This window comes from Anguilla rostrata, chromosome 2 (assembly GCF_018555375.3).
Source record: "Anguilla rostrata isolate EN2019 chromosome 2, ASM1855537v3, whole genome shotgun sequence".
In the NCBI taxonomy this organism is placed as follows: Eukaryota; Metazoa; Chordata; class Actinopteri; order Anguilliformes; family Anguillidae; genus Anguilla; species Anguilla rostrata.
Window position 1 is genome coordinate 49976880 of NC_057934.1, and position 23516 is coordinate 50000395.

At 36.4% G+C, this 23516-nt stretch overlaps 1 long non-coding RNA gene across 1 annotated transcript in view; it reads left to right on the forward strand.

Annotated features, from left to right (window-relative positions):
• The window catches only part of LOC135248314 (uncharacterized), an 83050-nt gene that overhangs the window by 29498 nt on the left and 30036 nt on the right, over positions 1 to 23516 (forward strand). The window contains exon 3 of the long non-coding RNA XR_010328408.1: positions 13632 to 13698. This is a non-coding gene — a long non-coding RNA (uncharacterized LOC135248314). The remainder of the gene's footprint in view (positions 1 to 13631; positions 13699 to 23516) is intronic.

The window sequence follows — 23516 nt, forward strand, 5'->3', positions numbered from 1 at the left end:
AATCTACACAGAAACATTATGTTCCTGTCATTATGCACATTTACTGAACATATTCATATGTCCAGACTTTCTAACACTCCTGCATGATTTAGCCATGTTGACCTTCCATTACATTAGCTGCATTTATCTAAAACTACATACACAAAAACACAAAAGCACATCAATAATAATAATAATAATAATAATAAAATAATCTTGTCAAAGAACGCACAAGCTATTATTTATTCTCAAAGTAAAGTCAAGAAGGTAATGAAGGCTTTAATCAAAACAAAAAATGGACAAACTTCTATAACTGCATTTTTATTATTGAAAAGCAATATTTATTCATGATTTATTCTTTTGTGTTACCTTTACCCCCAATCTGCACAGGGCAAATTTTTATAAATGACTTGATTTTATAGCTGCTACATCTAGTGTGGCACAGGTATACCAATCCAAATCAAATGGGCATATACACTCTGCAATGCTTACAATTGAACAACTGTGCTTTGCAGACAAGCATTAGGTTATAATGTGTTTATTTAATGATAAATGTAAGTAGTGTGTAGTGTTGTTATCGGAATGGCTAATTCAGAGGCTAAAGGGTGGTCATACTGTGCACATTTGCTGTAATGGGCGGGAAATCACCTTTTCTCTCTCCATGGGAAGAGTAGAAAATGACAGTATTCTTCACTGTAACGTTTTCTGAATGGTGTGACATTGCATTGTACTCGGGCCAAGATGACATGCCTTTAAAATGTTGGTTTTTTTTTTAAAAAAGACCTTGAGACTGAATCATCGCTGATTCAGTTTGAAAGCAGTTACCTGCACATTCCCAATTAACACAGTCAACAGTTTCACCGTACTTCAGAGAATTTTGTGTTCTCACCATCCAGAAATATCTACCTGTACAGACTGTTCCTGTTATTGAAATTATTCTGTTGTTCCTATTATTCCTGTTCAAAATTTTCCAGCTAGTCTAGAGATTTTAATGTTTTTAATGTACCGACTTTTCATAATTCTATTCTTGCTGTTCATTTTTTAGTGTTTTAGTAATTCAGTGTTCCTCCTGTTCAACGTGTTCTAGCTGATCAATGAGTATCATGTTGGAGCTGTTCAGAATATTACCATTTTTATGGCCATTAAGAGTGGTCCTGCTGGAATACTCTTCTGTTCACTGTAGACCGAGTCTTTGCTGTTATCACTGTATCCCTGGAACTATTTTAACGGGCAATACCTAGCCTTCAATTACGGATCAAGTGTTATTTGAATTGGAGAATATTTAGTTTGAAAATCTTGATAATTAAAAATACATTTGGAAGAAACAAAACAAATTCAGTATTTTCCAGCAAATGTTTTTAATCAAGTTAAGTAATGGCTAAGGAACAATCTGTCTGAATCAGAGATTTGAACTGATTTCATTGAACTGTCATTTAAAACGATAAAATCTGATTGACCACAATGATAATAAGTCTTTACTTTTTTATTTTATGTTTGATAATTTCAGTGTCCTTCTATATTTTTTATTCGTGTCATGCTGTGAATTTACATGCAAGTACCACTATACACATGGTAGTCAAGTGTTCCGGTGCTTAGCTGGAGTCTTCAATGCCTTTCATTGCTAACAATGATTTTAGCCCCCGAAAATGCAATCTTATGTTTATGTTTTTTTTCAGTGGTAGCAACACATATTTTCTTTTGAGTTAACTCACCAATTAACATAATCAGCTCATATACGGCTGCTCTCTCATTAGCTCATGTTTTCTCACACAAAACTATTTCGTCAAAGCAGCTGCATGTTTAGAACAATGCATCCAGCTTAGCGTTTGGTCTTAGAATGGTTATTGGTGATGCTGGCTGATTTAATATATCTGCTTGGACTTGAGCTGAATATTACAGTTGTATGTTAACTCATCATGCAATGTGCAAGGAACTACCTCAAATGCTGTCAGGATATAAAATGTAAAGGAGGGCGTGTAGAATGTTTGATCACTTCTATTCTTTGAATGGCCAAGCCTCAGCACGATATGTATTTATCTTCTGACAGCAAGAAAAGTCATTTATGCATAGAAATTGTACTCTTGAGCTATACTTCCAACATAAATGTGAATTTAATTTCCTTGTTTTAAAAGTTTTGCTTGAACATATTGCATACCACAACATTTGCCCCTAAGTTAGCCTATTTCTGCTATCTCCATCAACTGGATGAATTATGTCCATTAATGGCTTTAAAAAAAAATAAAGCTTAGGAGTAGGCATTAACTGTTTATCAATAAATCCGCCTCCTTCTGTATTCCATCTGCAGGTGCAAGCTGGACATAATTGAGTGCTCCCTTTTTTCTTGGTACGTTTGTTATATTGCTATTCTCATCACACTAGGATAAGGATAGCTCAGCTTGTATTCGATCAATTGAATTCAATGCATACTAGGCTTATAATTTATACACAGACACAATTTACAATTTTTTTCTAATTGTATTCTGTGTATCAGGTTCAGGCAAAAGGTCACATTTGGAAGAATAAAAATGTAGCTCAAGAAGAGGGAAAAACAACTGATGCTGAAATTTTGAATGTGTTTGTGGTGTATGGATGCATTTTTCCCGAGGGGGCAAGACTGTGTGTGTGTGTGTGTGTGTGTGTGTGTGTGTGTGTGTGTGAGTGAGTGTGAGTGTGTGCGTAAATACAGATGGCTCTCTGAAGCTAGTATGGAACAGACCCAGCTGTCCCATCTACAATCACATCAAACAGTAAGAAAGCCCATGTGAGACACACATCTCTTATTTCTCTGTGGATGAACTGTGGATGAATGCAAGCTGAATACACTGAGCCTGTTTCAACTGGGAAAATCTGTGCTAGCTGAATAAACTCAAACAGCAGGCTGAGACCAATCAAGGCAAGGGTCAGTTCCTTCTCCACACACAGACACTGGGTGGACTCAGGATACATTGGTCTGTTTCTGACCGCAGAGTGAGTTTCAGAAGGGGAGAGCTGCACTGGACAGCAGAAAATAGTGTGTATATTTATAATCAGTGACGTGTGTGTGTGTGTGTGTGTGTGCTTGTGTGTGGCGTGTGCATGCGTGTGTATGTGTAAATAATACATAAAGAAATAATGTACGATTTCATATTGTTATTATTTCTGAGAAAAATGAGGTACACAATTAGTTTTATTAAATGCCAGAGCATGTAAATAAAATTTTCAATGATGTGACAACCTTTCAGAAATGTGATTGTTTGTTAAAAAAAATTAAAATAAATAAAAATTCTAATCTACCGTTAATATTCTACTGCAATACTGTACATATTGGCCCCATTGCCCGACTGTGCGTATCCATTGGTGGAAAGAACTACATTCCGAGATAAGTTCTTTATCTCAAGTTCTTTTATTTGAAGTGGAAGTCAATGCATAGTCTACAGTTCAACAAGATGCTAAAGGGTTAAAGGTACCTTGTTACATTATTATTTTACAATGCTTTTTCCAGGCGTCATACAATGACTTCCTATCTTAAATTACCTGACTTTTTCTTTAATTTCCTGTTTTCCCTTAGCTTTCTGCAAATTATGCTCTAATAATTATAACAGATACATGAAGAACACAAAAACAATTATGACCCCTGTCTTAATCAATATGACCGTGTCTCTAATCACAGTAATATGCTGAAGCCCACATCACTGCTGTGTAAAAGAGGAATGCCTTAATATGGCATCTTTCCAAGCAGACATAGAAATTCAATGTTATTCTCTGCCTTTGCTGGATTCCAACAGCAGTGCCTCCAGGGCTAATGGCAAATATAACAGTTAATGAGCTAAGCGTGCACAGATTGAGAAAAGAAAGTACTTTCATAGCACTATATATAAGGGAGAACAAAATATTTTTGTCCATTAATTGCATGAGGTTATTGCGGTGGGGGTAATCCTCCCCCCACTGAAAAGACACTAGGTACCACTAGGTAGTTAAAGATCATACTCAACCAAATAGCAAAACAGATCCTCTAAAACCAAAATATTATTTTCGACTGGTAAGGTTGATATCCTTATAAGCAAAAACAACACCAACCCCAGCAACAACAATAAGAACATCAGCTGACATGGTGAAAAAATATTTTCCCAAACTGGTAGTTATCTCTCTCAAGCTCTTCACCCAAGATGAAAGGTTCACTGCATGCTAACAGACTCTTGGTGAAGGTTCACTGCATGCTAACAGACTCTTGGTGAAGGACTATTATGATCTGTTTTTCGATGGTCTGTCCTGCCTTCTCACGGCTCACTCCTGTGGAGCATGGACTGAATGACAGGCCCGTGGAAAACTGCTGCTGCTGCTGCGAAAAGCTGCGTCTATTATTAATGGAAATATGGGTCAGCAGTCAGCAAGGGTGGGAAATGAACAATAAAGAGCTTGCAAGGTTTTAAATGGCCCTTTCCTGTCCTCTACAACCATACATTCCATCATCCTCTGTGACCCCCATTAAGTGTATTTCCCTTTTGATTAGAGACAATGCCGCAGGTATGCTGCTGTTTCAAATGGACCATGCCCCTCGTATTTGTGAGCTACTATGACAACCAAATCCTTATCCTCTTTTTTTACCCCCATTTTCATCATGAAATTGTAGCACTATCCTGACTATATGTCTGATGGGAAGGCTAAGTACAAAGAACAATCCCTGTTCTTACAAGTATAAAAAATGGGAGGCAGTTTAAGCCTTTTTTCTTGCTGCCATTCAGTCTCTTTTCCAATGTTATTTGGTGTACTCATTTTTGACAGAACAAAAAGAAATCTATACTTTTCATCAAAGTCAAACCCTGCATTTTTGCAGCATTATCCTTCAGTTGCTGGGTGAACTGAGAGACCTGACAGCTAAAAAAATACAGATTATATGTGCAATCTCACCAATTTTGTTTATGTATTATATTTACAAGTGTACGTAAGTTTCTACAGTTAGGGTTCATACTTTATCATTGTCTTGTAAATTAAATATTTGCTCTTTTTTGATTTATACATGACTGTAGCATCTAGATAATACAAGTACACGTATTTGCAGTATTCTAATGTATGTGCAAAGTCAACATTACAACATTACGTATGTACGTTCATACATGCATACATACATACGTAAGTACAGACACGCATACTGTCGACTAGAATCTTTTGTCTTGTAAAATGGTTTATTTGACATTACAGCAAGTTATTTAGCTATGCAAATTAATTTCATTTATAAAACACATACATGGTGCTCAAAGCATTTACCAGATAAAATAACCGAGTAACCAAAAGGAACAATAAGGGCACAGATAGTGCCATTGTCGGGAATGGGGGCTGATCATGTGAGGCAGGCAATTTTCATCTGGGTACTATTTCCATTGCACCTGAGGAAATGGCACAAATTAATTGAACAATTCATATATCTGTAACGGAATATTATCTCTCTGAGACTGGAATTGTAGGCCTCTATCTGGCTACAACCAAGGGAGAGCTATTAACAAAGAAGTGTACTTTGCGATGCCTTTTTTTGTACAATGAGATAAACGCCTGAAATGGCTTGTTAATATGTTGGATGTAGTGTACAACAGGATTGTGACATGGGACATGAGATTTAAAGATGCTTCAGAATTATACAGGAATGCAAATGTTTAACCTCCAGTGATGCATACATGCATACATCATTTCATATGCATCATATATTGTATATGCTTCAGTTGCATGCAATAATGATTGCACAAATCGCCCCGTTTGCATCACAATCTTTATTCTTTTGTATGTCCATGTCCACATATATTCATCTGTTAACCTTCGGCAGAACATGTACATTTGTGGTAATGATTGAAATATGAAAGGCTGTATTCTCATTATGCTATTATTTCAATTTTATCAGCATTAACATTTCATTATGTAAAGTAAATATTTATCTATAGATCTGTAATATAATGTATAATTTGAGGTGAAAGAGGTCAGTATCAGTGTTCATGACCGTTCACAGCAATGGCTTAATGAACATTTTATCATGAGCCTGATCATTTTTATAAATGTTTTTCTGCAAATTATTATGGCTACAGCCCCTGGTCCTCTATTTATTTTAAAACAGAGTGCCTATGTAGTCTTTTTCCAATATTAATAGGTCATTCCACAGAGAATTCACAGAAAGCAACACATTTAAATCATAACAGGTCATCGATTTCAACTGATTGCATCACTTGTGTTGATGACTTCACATTTTCAGTTACAGTGAAATCCTTTCATTTTATGCAAATCATATAGCTTTTATATTCAAATTTTTTGACACAATACATTTAGTAAAATCTAAAGTAAAAGAGATTTTTATTTTATGTTAGTTGTGTTTTTATAATCCGCTATGTAAGCAAGATAAGACAGTTTTGCTCCTAGGGTGAATATCTTTGTAATTGGCAGAGCTTCAGGAACTAGTACGTCGTTCAAAGAACTGGTGAGCATGCCACAGCTGGGAAGGGGGGAGACTCCAGATCAGGCAGGGAGTTGGGTGACTTGGGCACAAGAGCTGAAAAGGGTGTGCATTCCAGAGGGTGGCACCTCCATAGGTTGTGGTTTCCAACTGATTCCAGCCCTTGCAGGAATTAAACCTGGCCCCAGACCCTGAGAGTAGGAGGACTGATGAGCCACAAGGCACCCAGATGGCCACATCTTACAGGAAAAGGGATTTGGTTATTGTGGGGAACTCAATTATTAGAGGAGTACACAGCATAGTCTGTTTGCATGGCAAGGAGTCTCGTACGGTGTGCTTTCTGGTGCCCAGGTAGGAGATCTCCTGGAGAATGCAAATAAGCTTGTGGCCAAAGCAGGGAGGGATTCTGAGGTCATGGTTCATGTAGGGTAGGGTAAGGGTCGGGTGAGGTTCTGCAGGACAACTTTGTGGAGTTACCTGCCTGAAGTTATATGTCAGTTGTTGATTATAATAATAATAATAGAAACAGCAGTCCTAAAGGAGATAGATAAAACCAGGCTCAAACCAGGGAATGAGCCTCAGTGTAATCAGAATTGCAATGTTCTCAATTATGCTTTGTAGTTTTTCTTTAAATGCCACCAGAAAAAAAGCTTTCATCTCCTGAACATCTTCTCCATTATGCCACCTCTTTAAGCTTTCTGCACTGTTTTTTGCAATCAAGTTTTAATTAAACATGTCTGCGCTGTTGAAAAGTTTAGTTTGTATATCGTGACTCTATAATTGCTCAAAGATTTGTATCTCACTGGGCTTACTTGTGCCAATTTATCAAGCGCCTTTGTTGATTTCCTAGAATGGGGTATAAGATGAAAAACCAACCCCTAGTGGAGCTACTAGCAGTATGACTAACAGTGGAGTCTATCAGACTGCTGTTCGCTCCTTTACTAAGCAATTATCCCACTAGCTCCAATTCCAAAGCTGTAGCAAGCCTTGAAATCAGGGCTCTTACTCTGCTTCTGAAGGAGAGAGCTCCCCGTAATAATCAGAACTTAGGGATGACTGTGAGGCTGTTGCATATGCACAGCAGTACCTTACAGCAGGACAATGGCGTCAGGACCAGAGCTTACTCTGGTGTGGTAAGTAGAGGAGACTCAGCCTTACACACACACACACGCACACGCACACGCACACGCACACACACCCATGGGCAGTGATGCTTCACTATCGAAGGAAACTCTGTGTTGTGATTTATCGAGGTTCGATAATTGTCTTTGAATTGTCTTTCATTCTGTAGGAACTGTGAAAAAACAAGAACTGAGAACAAGAAAGGTTTGGGTTCTTTTTTTTACTGAGAATATACATAAAATTGTCTTGCCAGGTGTAAGTGTTTGTGTGTGTGTGTGTGTGTGTGTGTGTGATCTATAGACTCACAGACACAGACTTACAGGCTTAATTTTCTGTATTTCTAGACACCTCCTACTTCAATCCCTCCCAAAATGACAACACATATGCCGGCATCAAAGGCTTCCTGAGACAGGTCATGCCTACCAACTTCACTCTCGTTTGCTACTAATCCCATGTATACACTTCACAGGCATCTGTATGGTAGAACAGACAGTATTTCTATTTAAATCCACTCCACCCCCCCCCCCACCTGACTGACTCCCACCACCTAAACCTAATCCTAACTCTAATCCTAACTCTTAACTTTAACCCATGAAATGTGATTTCATATCCTTACTATTTTTAGTTTTGAAGATCTTTTATTCCACAAAGGCTGGTAAATGTTTAAATAAACCAGGTCAATAAAAAATGTCTTTTTTTCCTCATTAAGAAAACCAAAGAATAAAATAATGTCAGCTGTATGTTTAATTGCGTATACATTAGAAACATGGGCATTATTTAAAAGTAATTGTTATTATACACCTCATTGTAACAGTCAGATAATTCTCATTTCCTGTTCTTTTGTGACAACATGTTATGATTTATAATTTCAATGCTTTTGGAAACATTTTAAGGACACTCCAGACCCTGCTGATAATAACCTAGTTCACCTCTAAATTACACCAATTTATATGTGGCTATTTTCCCTGGTTCCTTGCTTTTGTTCTCTTTGGGTACACAAGTTATTGGCAACATTCAAAAATAATAATAATTAAACAAATAAAAAAATGGAGAGGCAAATCTAAATAATGTTCAAGGTCTCCCATGGTACTGGTAGGACTGTAAATGAAATCTATCCTGTATATTACACATTGTGAGATTACACATTGTTATGGCATCAATAAATTATGAAACCAAACAGCTCCAAAAACACGTTGAAAATTATGTTAGCATTTAATCAAAAATATACGGTAAATCTCATTAACATCTAAATGGACACCTACGAACACTGCAAGAGACAGTGCGACTTGATTGACATCATCTCTCTCTAAGGTGGATATCATAACTGCAGAAACGCACAAACACAAGCAGATGTGCACACAGAGCCGCAATGCAGCGTTCAGTTGGCTCTGAAGGACCTGAGTTTGAACTTCATAAGCTTGATGTATTCTGCCCTCTATTAATAAAACAAGCACTGTGCATTCATCAGTCAATATTTAGCTAAATCCATTTGAACACGGCTGGGTAGCCACCGGGCCTGATAAACGAGCACTGCTCACACTGGTGACTGCGCCATTATTGGAGCTCCTGGGAGACACGGAGCGGGAACAGGAGCTCCTTTTTGCTTGCAACTGCTATCTGTAATGCTCTGCCTCAGAATCGCTCTCTTGAGGAAAAAGATGATACCCATATATCTGAGGAGGAAAAGAGCGAGACATCTTTATAGTTCAAGGCACATATGGCACGCATATGGTAAAAGCAAGCTGTCATCTCAACTCTCAATTTCTTATTTATCACTGGCTGCTTAATGATCTTTGGCTATTCTATTGGTTCCAGTGTTTCATTACAATAACAGGTAAAACAGGCTCATTTACCCCACTCAAGTAATAATATCTAAATTTCCTGAATTTCCCTAAGGGAACTTCCCTACGGGATCAATAAAGTTTCTATCTATCTATCTATCTATCTAATATTATTGACCTGGATATTCACCTGGATTCAAGGAAATTTTTTTATCATGGATGTTGATGTAGGGCTGCCAGACATCTGGTTTTCGACCGGAATGTTCGATTTGTGGTCCTGACCAGACAATGTAATGTCTGGTCTGAGTAATTGTTAGAAGAAATCTGGCAGTAGTTTGTATTGAATTCATGAGTGAATGACTCGTTGGTTTGACGTCAGTTCTGAGGGGAACTTCTGTTCCCCCCGGTACCACTCTGGAGATCCAGGAGTTCCTGTGCATCCATTAATAATTACTTCTTGAGTGCTTGAGGCTGCCAAAAGCTCTCTGACAGAATGACTTCAGAATTAGTTTGAGAACTCATTGTGGTATGGGATAGATACATACCGTAATTAAATAGCATAAACATATTCTCAGGGATTATTTCACAGCAGGCACAGCCCAATCAACATGTAAGCACTATATTGATGCCTCAGTAAAAATTGATTCTATAACCAACTCATCCTAAAGCTGTAAAACCAATGGATCTGAACTGATGAGTATGAGCCACAAGCAGATACAAAAAGTAAGTAGACATCCATGGCTAGCTACTGTGTTTTGTTATCAAGAAAGCTATTTATCTTCTATAATATAATAGCTATAAAATCTGAATTTTATTACATTATTTATGTTATACTGTAGTAACTGATAGCTAATGTTGAAATCAATGATCAATATATAAAAATAATAAAAATAAAAAAAACTTTTTCAGAGTCAAATTACATATTTGGAAAAAGTACAAGGCAACTGTGAACTTTGTATATTTTAAACCTTCCAATACCTGTTTTATTCATATGGCTCAGCATATTTATTTTCAGATAACGGTATTTTGGAAGGGGATTACAGAGATTAGCTTTGTTGCAGCCAGCCTGCTTGATTTGAGGAGTGTATAATTGAGTGCAGTGCTGTGGATCATCATTTAATGGATTTATTCATGGTCAAATCAGATTGCCAATCTGAGTCAACTTTCCTGTGAAGATCTCAGCGTTGGCCCAGTTTGTGGGTTTTGGTGTAGCGTGAAGCGCAGCATGTTCCAGGTGTGTGTCGCTATGGAGACAGGTGTGACAGCAGCGGGCAACTGAAACAGGAAGCTGTACAGCTGGTGACAATTACATTCAGAGAGTTAAGTTCAGGCACTGGTTTCCACAGCCAGAGACGCTCCAATCTTGAATCTGATCTGGTGTATTAGATTTTTTTTCTGATCATAGGCTGCAATGTGCAAACCGTAGCACAATGACGAGACCAGAACCATTAGATACAATTCACTTCAAAACTTTTTAAAACTTTCCCCGCACAAGAGTGTTGAGAAGTGTAACTGTTATATTTCACCATGACATAATCATGAATCATAATCATGAACCTGTCAGCACTTCTGATTTGAATCAGTGTTGAATTTGTGTACCACTTCTTTGGCTAAACCCATTCAGTTTATGTGATAATTTGTTGAACTCATTAGGATTAGTCTCTCTTTATCTAATGAATCATATTTTAATCACAGCTAATTACCTTGTTACTCAAAACTTTTTAGCTTACAAATGCTTTTGTTGAGTCACTTTAATTGTGTATTTAGGAGTGTTTCATACAGTGGCTTTACATAAACCATTTTCACTTGCATAGTTTACGTTTGTCGTTTGAGAATTATCATTACCTTGTGTACTGTATATACATTTAAGCACTGAAAATGTACAAGTTTATGAAGAAATTAATAGTTATCAATTTCTGTATTCTAAGCAAAGAAAAACAAGAATGGGAACCTTTTCAATTCAGTGGATAGTTCGAGAATTCAGGCTTATAGCATGAAGTCTGATAGCAAGAGAAACATTGCAGTAGGAATGACGTTTGCAGTCAGAGACGCAATGAGAAAGTGACCATGAGAGAGAAAAAAGAGGAGAAAAGAGAAAGGACCAATGCTTATTTAAGTGAGGAGCTTGGAACTACCTGATTATGTTTTTTTTTTTTTTTTTTTTTTGGTTCCAGTAAGTCTAGGCTTTGTGAGAAAAAGCCTGATTTGGTATTTAATAGTATATTTTAGTGGTGATATGCATGGAGAAATCAGTTTCTGATCATTTCAAAAAAAAGTTACATAAATAACAAGCCTAATCTCATTGTTATTTTCAGTACACATTTTAGTATTATCTAATGTGATCTGTATTGTACTGAGCGGGGAATGACCATTCATTTTCTGTTGCTTAAAATGTGAGGCTTAAATCATGGCAAATGATTTGTTTGCACTGTACAATACTTCTTCCATTTCCTTTATCTGCACTTTCTGTCCTGTTGGCTATATTTCAGTAGCCTAGGCTAAGAGAAAAAAACTTTGCAATAAAGAATTGTTACCTTTAATATTTTTATCAATCAGTAATGTTGGAAGTATATGACAGTTTAACAAAGTAGGAAACAAAATGACAGTTCTAAAGAATTCAAATGAAACTCAAGTTCTACAGTTATTGCCTCAGTTGATAGATATGGCATGAATTTGAACTGATTTATGTGGCCATTTCTTGCTTAGCAACAGGCTCATTCTCCTCAATACTTAGTGTACTCGCTTGAGTTGAAGCATCTCATTTTCAAAGTTTCTGAGAAGACAGCATATAAGGAGTCTTGAGCAATCTCATATTTCTTGTTTTTCTATTCACCTGGTAAAGGATCAAATGCTCACATTGTAGTTTTGTTCAACATTGCAGTGCATGGCAGACCATTTAGATGATAAGAGGTCACTAGACCTACCAAGGCAGTGAAAGCTCATGTAGTGTTTTGTTTTGTTATGTGTGCTGGTCTGGAATAGTAAATTCCATGACCTTGTTCATAGCAAGTTAAAACTTCATTTTATGATAATGATTAAATTAACTAACAACATAATATACAGTAGAGTAGTGTGTCACTAACCCATTACATGAATTAACCTTTGTTAAATAGTAGTACTGTCAAATTTTATATTTAGTCATGGAATAATTAAAGAAAATGACTGGTTCTTTAACATTCATTAGGGATGTGGTTGATAGCCCAGGTATTGACATCATAATCACTAGCTTTTAATCAGATGATCACAAATTATGATGAGCCGAAAGGGTTTCCTACTGTTTCTAGGGTTTTAAAGCAATACAGTACACACTGTCAACAAGCTTATATAATTAATGCAAAGCTTCGAGAAACATGGTTACAGGAATCCAAGCACATTTGCAATTCATTTAACACAGAAGCAGCAGATTTACTGCCCAGCCAGCCATCTGTGACTGTTGGCCTGAGGCCCAGCACCGGGATGAAACCGGTATAGTCGGGTCGGAGCGGAAGTGAGGTGTGAAATTTACTATGGAATTGGGCACGCATAAACACGACAGCACACATTTATGCAGAATTCTCTTTCTTTGTTTATTACACAATTGCTGTTATGGTAATGCACTGAAAGAACACCCTGAATATTGTTGCAAATCATTTCCATCGACTCTGGACTGGACTACTGGGCTGTGCATGAAAGTATCTTATTTAAAGTATCTGCTCTACTTTAAGACCAGATTTTTGACCTTTCCAAAACAAACCAGACAAGACAAATAATACATTTTCTCAAAAAAAAGACAAGTGCACTTGAAAAGCACTGTAATTTAAATATTTATCATAATCAAATGTTTCTGACTATTGCACTTAATTTTCCATTTAATTTCATGCTGTAAATATAATTGTACAGTGCTCGTGTGCAGCATAATGTGGAGCATAGTTTTTAAGTAAAAAAAGAAGAGCTCTCAAACTGTGAACAAACATTGCTCTAAATTCTCTCAATTACATTAAGTTGCTGAAACCAGGATCACATTTGGTGGTATGGTGGCTGCATTGACATCTTATTCTTGCAGTAATATTAATGTGAGAAAGAACTGAATTTAACTTTTCATGTTTTGCTCACAATGCAGAAATATACCCGTAAATGCTTCTGTTTTCTATCTCTGGATATGAAAATTGAAAAGAAAACAAAGTTCAAACTTAAGTGCAGAGAATTTTGATATGTGGTATTTCAGAAAACAACATCAGGTGCTTGAATATAGTTTCACTTCACAGTGTCAACTGTGATCAAAGTTCAGATTTTTCCATTCAAAAAGCAAAAATAATGATCTCATGATTGCTTTTTAATGTGCTGTTTTTCACCCCCAGGATCTGCCTGTTTTCTTCATAAGGATCACAAGTGTCTTTGAATTGGAAGTGAGAGTGAATTCAAAGAGTGAGTATTCTGTCTTCCTCTAAAGAAATTACACTAAAGCTTGTGACTCACACTTCATTATCAGCAACAAAAGGTGCAATTGAGAAGTTTTACATTTTTGGGAGGAGAGAGTTCCCTGGGTAACCGTTGGCCCTGAAGAAAATTGTCTGTTGTTGTCTGTTATACTGCTTATTTTATCCTTCCTTTTATTTGCTTAATTTATGGCCATTGAGATGCTCTCTTCATTGTGAATGAATGCAATTGTGCCCCCAGCAGTTATTTTCGTTCCGTCAGAAGCGATACATATAAATTTGTTTGTCATACACATTATCTTGAGCAGTTACCTTTTGCATTTCTGCTTTCAATTTCACCTGTAAATACTCACCTAACATTGGTCTCAGGTCTGAAGGACACAGCCCACATGTAGGTGTGATTAGAGTAGGTACACAAACTTGTAGAAATCAAAACTTTACTCAGTTCTGTATGGTTGTTCATTATCTCTATTTTGACAGTTTAAGTTGGCCATATAAATACTACCATGAGGCAATGAGATTTGTGGTTTGGACATTTTTCCACTGATATGGATTCATTAGTATTTTATACACTAGAATGAGTAAAATACAGATGAGTCTTTTCTTTTTTGTTGCATAATGTTCTCCAGTGCAGACTCCTTAGTGTGACCAATTGCTTACACACTTCCCTCAAATCTATGTATAGTAGTGAAGGATGTTAATTAATTTTTTGATTCTGTCATCTTTTTCTACGTCATTTTTATGTTGTTTCTTTAAAATGACTGTCAAGATGACATCAACAACTGACTGATTTGTGCTGGCTTTTGCCCGTCAGTGCTTCTGACAGTAAAACATTACTCTACAAAAATTGCTCATTCATCAATTAGGGACCAGCTGCTGCTTCCCAATGTATTATTTGATATGTTCCATTGCTTTCTGGCTAATTCAATTCTCTGCACATTTTTAATATTTATTTTTCTTTAATGTTGAGCCATTTGTTTTTCATCTTTTTTCATCAAATATTTTAATGACTGAAGAATAACCCTGGCAATAATGTAAAAACTGTAGATAAGTAAACACAAACATGCACATATACATACAAAATGAATGAATGCAGTTTACTTCATATTTTGTCTTGTAGGGTGATCATTACATTGAAGCACATGCATGCTTGATTTTGTCTTTGAGAACTGTGAGCGTGATTATACACAAATTGAAATTATGTTGATTCCATCTCAAATTATGTTGATTATGTTATCAGGAAATGACATTTTAATGAACTAAACAACATTAGTCCCTGATTTAACTGTACACTTTCTGAAAACAAAGGTAACTTGGGATTCAAAACTGAACAGTCTGAAGGGTGATGAACATTCAGAGAAGGCCACTGTCAGCTGATGACCAGTTGGCTTTAAAGTAGTGGGTATGAGGCATTCAGGCATCATGGTTTAAACCAAGAAAATATTTCAAGTAACTACAAAAGTGAACTTGTTCAGCAGTAGTGTTTCCAGATATTACACGTATGCTCAGGTTGACTGTGTAGTGTTTATTTACAATTATAAACATTGATATAAATATAGATTTTTAATATTTTTATTGTGCTGGTACTTCCTTCCTTCTGTATTTAGTCATGTTTTGAAATAGGAAGCTCTCCCACAATTTACTTGAGTGCAGTGCTGTATGCAACGCAGTAAATAGTTACTGACAATAAGGTTATGCATTATTTTCAAAGAATAATCCAGTAATGTACACAACATAAAACCCCTGGAGACATACACTGAACAAATTCATTGAAGTGTATTTTTTTTTTTTTACTTCAGACCACAAACATTGAATGTCCCCTTGTCAGCAATTCTAATGCGAGAAAGTTGTCAGACACTTCTGTAAATATTTAAAATAACATGCACCATACACAAAAATTGTTGGGGCTGACAAAAACAAACAAACAAATAAATAAATAAATAAATAAATAAATGAATGAATAAATAAATAAATAAATAAATAAATAAATAAATAAAAACCCTCTGAGTTTTTACAGCAACATTTACACTGTGCCCCAGAATACTGACATGCTTTGGTTGAGTGCTGATAGACACTTAGAAAACAGTTGGCATACTTCTGTAGAAAGTAGTTTTCGATGAAACCGTGCACAACAACAGACCATGTAAACAGCATGTTCAGGAGTAACCGGGCCATTATATATTTGGGAAGAAATGTCGCTGCTGGAGTTTTTCAAATGTACATTTTTGGCACTTCGAGTGGATGGCTGGATAGATAGCTTTATTTCATTTTTGGCTGTACTGCCCCTTTAAATTTCTAAGGAAGTAGGAATGCAATGATTAGTACAGAACTATAAAAAACTTTTTGAAGGCATTGTCTCCTTTTAGTGTTTTTAAATTTAAGTTCTCACTTTTAAGTGTCACTTTTTTGCAGCTATGTTTTCATACATTGTGCCATTTTTGTTTTTGGTTTGTTCTTGTGTTAAATTTTTGTATGCTATTCATTTACTGATAATAAACCCATGCAGAGGTATATATATATTGTGCATGTATATTGTTACTTATGGTAGTTTGCAGTGAAGCATGAATATCCATATCACTTGACAGTTTGGCAGCAGTCACATCTACACACACTTATGCATGAATATGACATGAATCATATTTGTGACTCCAATGGAACAGCACAGCCAGTGACACATTCATAAAGGGCAGAATATTAGTTGGACCATATTAAACAGCTGTGCTTGTGAGTTTCTTCTGCTTCATTAATACACTGTAATGCTTGATCTGTTTCTTTTCGAAATTATGCATGCTTTTTCATGGACCGGCCCAGGACTTACATTGGGGAGATGAGATGGAAATGTTTCTATATTTCTCTGCATGCTAATTTCCAGATGCTGAACAAGAAAATATTCCTTGTCTGTGTTTCTAACTCAACTCTGTGATTAGTACTGTGCCTCTGGGGAAAAGGTATCTCCCAGTGTACAGTTCAGCTAGGCCCTATTTCAGCAATGCATTAAGCAGGAGAAAAACTCATACCTCTTATAGCTTGATTGGTGTTTTTACTAAAATGATAGATTATTAGCCAAAAAACCTGCTGCTGATAAATTAAATGCTAAATAGACATTGTTTATTACAAAAACTTTTTAATTAATTAACAGGGAACATAATATTTGAACACAGAAAACTGTCAACAGAAATACTATGCTAGTTTGTAACTGAGAGGGTGCTCCTGTGTTCTGAGACATGGAACCAGAAGCTGACAGGAATGATGATTGATCTTTTCTTTGGTAAAAATGTACATTTGTGTATATTTCAAAGTTTTACTTCTGTAAAGAAAGAGTGCTTGATATGTACTATGTGACACAAATTTTGCAAATTTTTCAGGTTGGCTTGTGAATTCAAAGGCTCTCTTTTATAAAGTAAAGTTGTTTGGTAACATCACTGAAATATTTGTCTGAAGGACATCATCCATGCATGCTTTTTCTGCATTTTTCTATGGATGTTATTTGGAATCACTGATCTCTCAATTAGATCGTAGCCTAATGAAGCCGTTTAACCAAATGGCCTTGAAAATTGAGCCTTTGGTAAAGAGTGAACAGTACTGTAGATGTCTAAAGATAAGAAATGTACAATGCCACTAGATTAAAAAAATATATTGAGAAATGAGTGAGCAGCAACAGAAATAGCCAAAGGAAGATGTGCAATTATCTCTTTGAGATAGCTGTGTAGCAACTGAGAAATATACAGGCTAATTTTGAAAAACATGTCACTGAAAAGCTGAAACAGCCAAGGGCAGGCTACATCTGCAGGTTGTTAATACCAGCCGTGTCAGTATAACCCAGAGGCACGAATCCAGTCCAAAAACAGATTCTAATTAATTAACAAAAGGATGTGGAAACAGGAATGAAAAAAGTTGATTGCCCTGTCATTAAAAGCCTAAACTTTTCTCATCCGGTACATAATTGCTGCTAAAAACTGAACAAAATATGTCATCCCAATAACAGACAACCAACAAGATATGTTACATCAAGCTTTCTGTCCTTTGATGACTTTTTGCTTTCTTTCAATGCTGGAGCAGATGGAATGAATGGAGCCACAGTTTGGAGTATAGTCTGTGATTTGAGGGCCCTTGAGTTTTTATGTAGTATTGAGTGAAACAATCAGCCATATGAGAATTGTTTGCTCTGACAAAAGCTGCTATTATAGAGTATTCTTTAAAAAAAAGAAAAAAATGTTTTGCAGAGTTAATTGATGAAAATACACTATACTGTATGTTACAATACGTTCATGTAATATAGACTAGAATATTATTCCAATTGCAAGTTTGGTTAAAATTTCATTTAAAAGTGGTGGAAAATTTCTTACTATATCTTTACATGACATCCTATTTTTTAAAATTTCATTGTCTAAATTAATGTAAATTGTGACTTTGGAGTTCTCGTTTTTGGTTGACAATTGATGATGGATACATTTCTCAGTGTGTTATGTATAGAAGGACATCATTAGTAAGATATATTATTTTTTCCATGAATATAAATTCAGTTTATGCATTTTCTTCCCGACCTTTATTCCCATATTATCTATACCTTATATTTTTTCAATAGCCCAGATAAAAAGAAGGGGAGAGAGAGGGTTCAGCCTGCACATGCAGTGTATTTTCCATCACACTTGTATCAAACAAAATATATCTCACAAAGGCTTTTTAGAACATATATAATACCTTCGTAAACATGACATAATGGCTTTATACTCTAAATCATACATAACCAAATATCATGCTTCATAAAGGATGGCATAATGCCTTCTTATGCAACATATTATGCCAAATGTGACATAACCAGCTATGTCACATCCAATGGCTAAACACTACAAAGAGTGACATAAAGCATGCTTAAGCCAGATGCTAGGCTAACTGTGATGTCACTTGATGTCATGAAACAATTCAAAGAAATATGAGAGAAGTTAGTCCCCTTGACTCCTGTTGCAATGGCAGTAAATATCTCTCATATAGCCATAATGGCAGGCAATACATATGTTATTAAAGCCTTTATAAGAAACACTGTTTTTTATTTTCATTATGCTTAAACTCAGAACAGTATTTTTAAAGTTGCACATAAACTTCTGTGAAAAAATATCTGTAAAAAAAGGTTGGGCTCTAATAAAATATTTGTAGTATAAAAAATTCTTCATAACAGTATTTAATAGGTAATAGGCTACATGAATTAAAAAAAGCGCAAATCCGCAATAGCTGCGACCGCAGACGAGCATGCATCCATGTGTGCATGCATCCACGGACACACCCTCACACAAACATGTGACCTCTTCTTTGGCTCATGACCAACCTTTCCACAAAATCTTGTGCAAATCTGTGAATCCATTCCGGAGTTATGCGCCTTTTTGTGATAGGCCACGCCCCCTCTTGGTCAATCGGCCTGAAAGTTACTCAGCTCTACCTTCGGTCGTGACCAACCTCCATGCATTTATTCATTCACCTTTTCTCCTGCATCATCAGCAGTTTCCATAGTTCCAACTCTGATCCATGGATTAAAATGGTTTTATCCTCACAATAACTTCAAAAACACCAGCAAACCTCTAGTGACTATGCTTTAGATAATAGCAATTATATGGTATTAAAATATCTTAACCTCTGCAATATTAATTAGGTTGCATTGTACAGCAGGAGTTCCGGGTCTTCTTGGTCCTTTTCCAGGGCTTTTTCCTTTTTTCCCCCCGGCGTGCAGGAACTGCCGCCGTGGGCTATGCGTGGCAGATTGTGGTCACTCACTCACTCACTCACTCACTCACTCACTCACGGACAAACTTTGAGGGAGGTTCGGTGGGACGCATGCGCAGGTGGTGCTTCGTTTAGTAGGACGCATGCGCAAGTGGTACGGCACGACATTTTTAAGCACAGCTTTATCACTTGCGATTGACAGTTGTTTTAGCAGATGAAAATACACTTGAGAAATAGGGCTGGGGGCATTTTGCACTTCTATTATTGTGAGAAAATATTGATTGAAATGCATTGTTTCTTAATTATGTTTCATATGACAAATTAACTGATATAAGACTTTTTTTGCAGCTCAGCAGCTGAGTCAGCTGAGCTGATTGGTGCCCCCACCAAGCTGTGGTGCTCTATGTGCAGTGCATATACTGTGCTTTGGGACGGGCAGCCCTGCTTACAGTTGAACTGTTGTGTGACTATGATTCTTTCACAGTATCCAGGTGGATAGACAATCCAGCCATATACGTTTGGTAGAACCCATCTCACCCCTCAGCCACCCCCTTTTCACCCATCTACAGTCGTTGCCGTGGAAACATCAAGAGATTTTCTAAGCAGTCGCCATGGGTTTTGTCACCGTGGCAACGCTTGACTTTCTTCTAAGCCCTGGGGTCTTGTCTCAGTCTCCCTAAATATGTTAGACTGACCACCTACAGACAGCATCCTGTTATTGATGCTCTCATGTTTTGTCTCGCTCACTGGTCTAATTATGAGAAACAATGAAGAAAAGCTCATCTACTCCTGTGTAATATGGCGCTAAATAGAATGTAATAATAATAATAATAATAATAATAATAATAATAATAATAATGTTTTTGACCAAATTACATAGCTATCCTGTATCAATAGCATACTGCATGCACTGAGATTTTGGCATTTTTCCCACAGATGTAACCACAATGACCACAGATTATTGCTCTAGTATTTAACTTTTGTCCCATCTTACCTCATGTGAACACATAGAATCCAACAACTGAAATATCTACCAAGTATTACATATATAGAAACAGAAAGCAGATAAAAATAGCTTCATGGAGGCTGCTATTTTTAAACATACTTATGAGTTTGAGGAGTCAATGAAATAACCAAACATTTTCAGAAATCAAATGAGACGTGAGATTGTTAGATGAAGAAAACACGAATAGCACTTCTTTGGGCTCTGATGTATTTCATTTCTGTGGAACATATTGATGACAAAGTTTAGTTGTAATGTCCCCATCGTTTTGATACCATTGATGTGGTTCACAGACAGTCAAGGAAATGCACTTTTTTAAACAGATGTGTATTCTTTATTTATGTGAATGACAGCTCATTTTATTGTAAACATGTTTTTGTCGAGACTAAAACAATTCATTTAAATGAAAGGCAGGGAAAGGCAGGAGAAAATAAAAACTTTAAAAAAGAATGTGTAAAATTTGTAAAATTTGTCAATAAAATAAGGACCATAAGACTTCCGTTAACAAGGAAGAAATCAAAGATTTCATAATGCTACTAGTTAATGTCCCTCCTTTTTATGAGCTGTGTGTGTGTATGTATGTGTGTGTGTGTGCGTGTGCGTGTGCATGTGTGAGCGTGCATATGTAGGTGTGTGTGTGTGAGAGTGCATGTGTAGGTGTGTGTGTGTGTGCATGCTTGTGTGTCTGTGTGCATGTGTGCATATGTGTGTGTGCGTTCAGGCGTGCATGCGTGTGTGTGAGCATGCATGCACTTCATGAGACCCTTGTTTGCAATGGCTGACCCTGTGTTTCAGGACACTTGTCCCTCAATGACTGCAGCAGTTTTTAAGCTCCACAGGAGAGCCGAGGAAGGGGGACAGCAATGTTCCTCTGAGATCTGAGTTTTGTCTCTTGCCTCCGGCTTAGCAGGAGGGAAGGGCATTAAACTTAAGTACACTTGACATCTTCACCGTTTGCTAATGAAGTCTACACCATGCCTTCTCAGCAGCTATCTCTACTGTCATGTCACTCAGTGAATAACTACCAAGCTCCTGCATGTGAACCAAAAGGGCATGCTGGGAGCTTGTGCAACTGCTGCTCATGTGTCTGGAGGGAATAGACTAACAACTGCTTAGTGCATAGCCTGGGATCTAGACTTGATTCAGTTTCCTCTCATTTCTCTGGTGCGTGGGCATTCATGGGAAGATTAGCTTGTATTGATGTCCTCTCCTGGGAGTGATGGCTCCACTTTAAGTGACTGTGTTCAACAGTAAGCGGAATCTATGTGCACCTGGCCTCCAGACAGCTTGTCAATAGGCTAATCTCCCTGTCCAGTCTTACAGGAAATGAACTGAAGAACATCAGGTCCTTTTTTAATTACTCAGAGTTGATAGGGTACATCCAGCTTTTCTTTCTTAACAGTCAAATTAAATTCTTCTGTGTTCCCAGAGTTTGTGCCTGAGTCACAGATTCAAAACATGGATACTATGTTTGGATGTCTACTCGTTACTACTCTCTCGTTTTTTTTAAAGTATTTTGAGTGCTGTCCTTATTATTGAGAATTAGAATCTGACCACTAATGGGATTGGGAATTGTCATTTCCTTGCAAGGTAAAACAACAGTGAAGACAAAAAAGCAGGTTTGACTAAGGTTGATGCATCACTGTGAGTTGAATTCCAGGGGCACATTTAGTCACTGGCACAGGGCTGTTGGAAAAAAAGAGCTATTTGAAGGCCAGCATTATAGAAAACAGACAGGAGGAAAACAACTAAAAGCAATACAGGCAACAGTGTTTGCTTAAAGAAAGTGTGTATTCATTTTTATTGCCACGTAAGAAATTAATATAGTACAGTGAATATATAGATTACAAATCAACATCCTTAGGGAAGGAACCCCAAACAGCCAACAGAAACAAAATAAAAGAGAAAGAAATTTATCCACACTATTAGTACTTTTAATGATATGATTTGACAAACACTGGTTCACCTTTTCTATTTATATGTAAAAATATCATCCAAACATACAAATATTCTATTTATGAATCCCACAAATTGAGGGTGAGTTTTGGGTAGGACTGGCAACAGTGGGGTAACACTGTGTACTTCATTAACTGTGCAAACATGGATGGGGGAGGGGGACTACAATAAGATCTTTATTAACTCCAAATGCAGTGCAAAGTCATTCTGACAATAACAATACATATATTTATATATATATATTTACCACATGAATATAATATATGTATATTTTGTGTTACTGCATGATTCTTCTAATCTAGCCTCTAAGTAATAGAAACAAACAAAAGAGCCTAGAGTGTCTCCCTGGGCTTTGTAAAACTCAGGTTGTAATGTGTGATTAGATGCGTGAACAATAACTTGAAAAATCAGAGAGGAATATATATTTGACTTTGCAGTTTACATGTAGCTACAGTATGCATAGTATGCTGTTTTATTTGGGATTTCAAAGTTATTGATGTTGATATTCCTTAAATGTCAACTGGTATATCCTCAACTTGACTACATTTTAAGCAAGAAACGTTTGCTCTCAGAAAGTCATGTATGGGGTGGAAGAATTAGCTATTTTTTTAACTAAGATGCAATAACCATTCTTTATGAAAACAAGTGAAATTTACAAAATGTATGTTCCTTATATATATGCATATGCATGTGCATAATTACTGCTCCAAGAGCAAGTGTTTAGCAGAATATTTGTAGAAATATGATTTTGGAAAGGTTAAACCTGTTGTCTAAAGGAATCTAAAATAACTGCCTACTATTCCGATACTGGTTCTGGGTATTAAATTTGACAAAAGTTAATACAAGGTGGTCCAAACAGACACAACTCCTAAAAATAAAACAATGCTAAAATAGTATGTATAGTTTGAGAGATAATAAAACTTTCTTAATGGAATTTGGAACTATGCGTGCCAATTATTCTTATATTATATTGATAATAAATGCCCTCTTACGGATGATTCTTTATTGAAAGTGTACTTGTTACTTGATTCAATAACTTATCTTGTTGAATTTTTCTTTAGCTGGTTTATAATACTTTCTATTTTGAGATTGTGAGTGGTTCTTTTTTTTTGGTTATAAATAAAATAAAATTG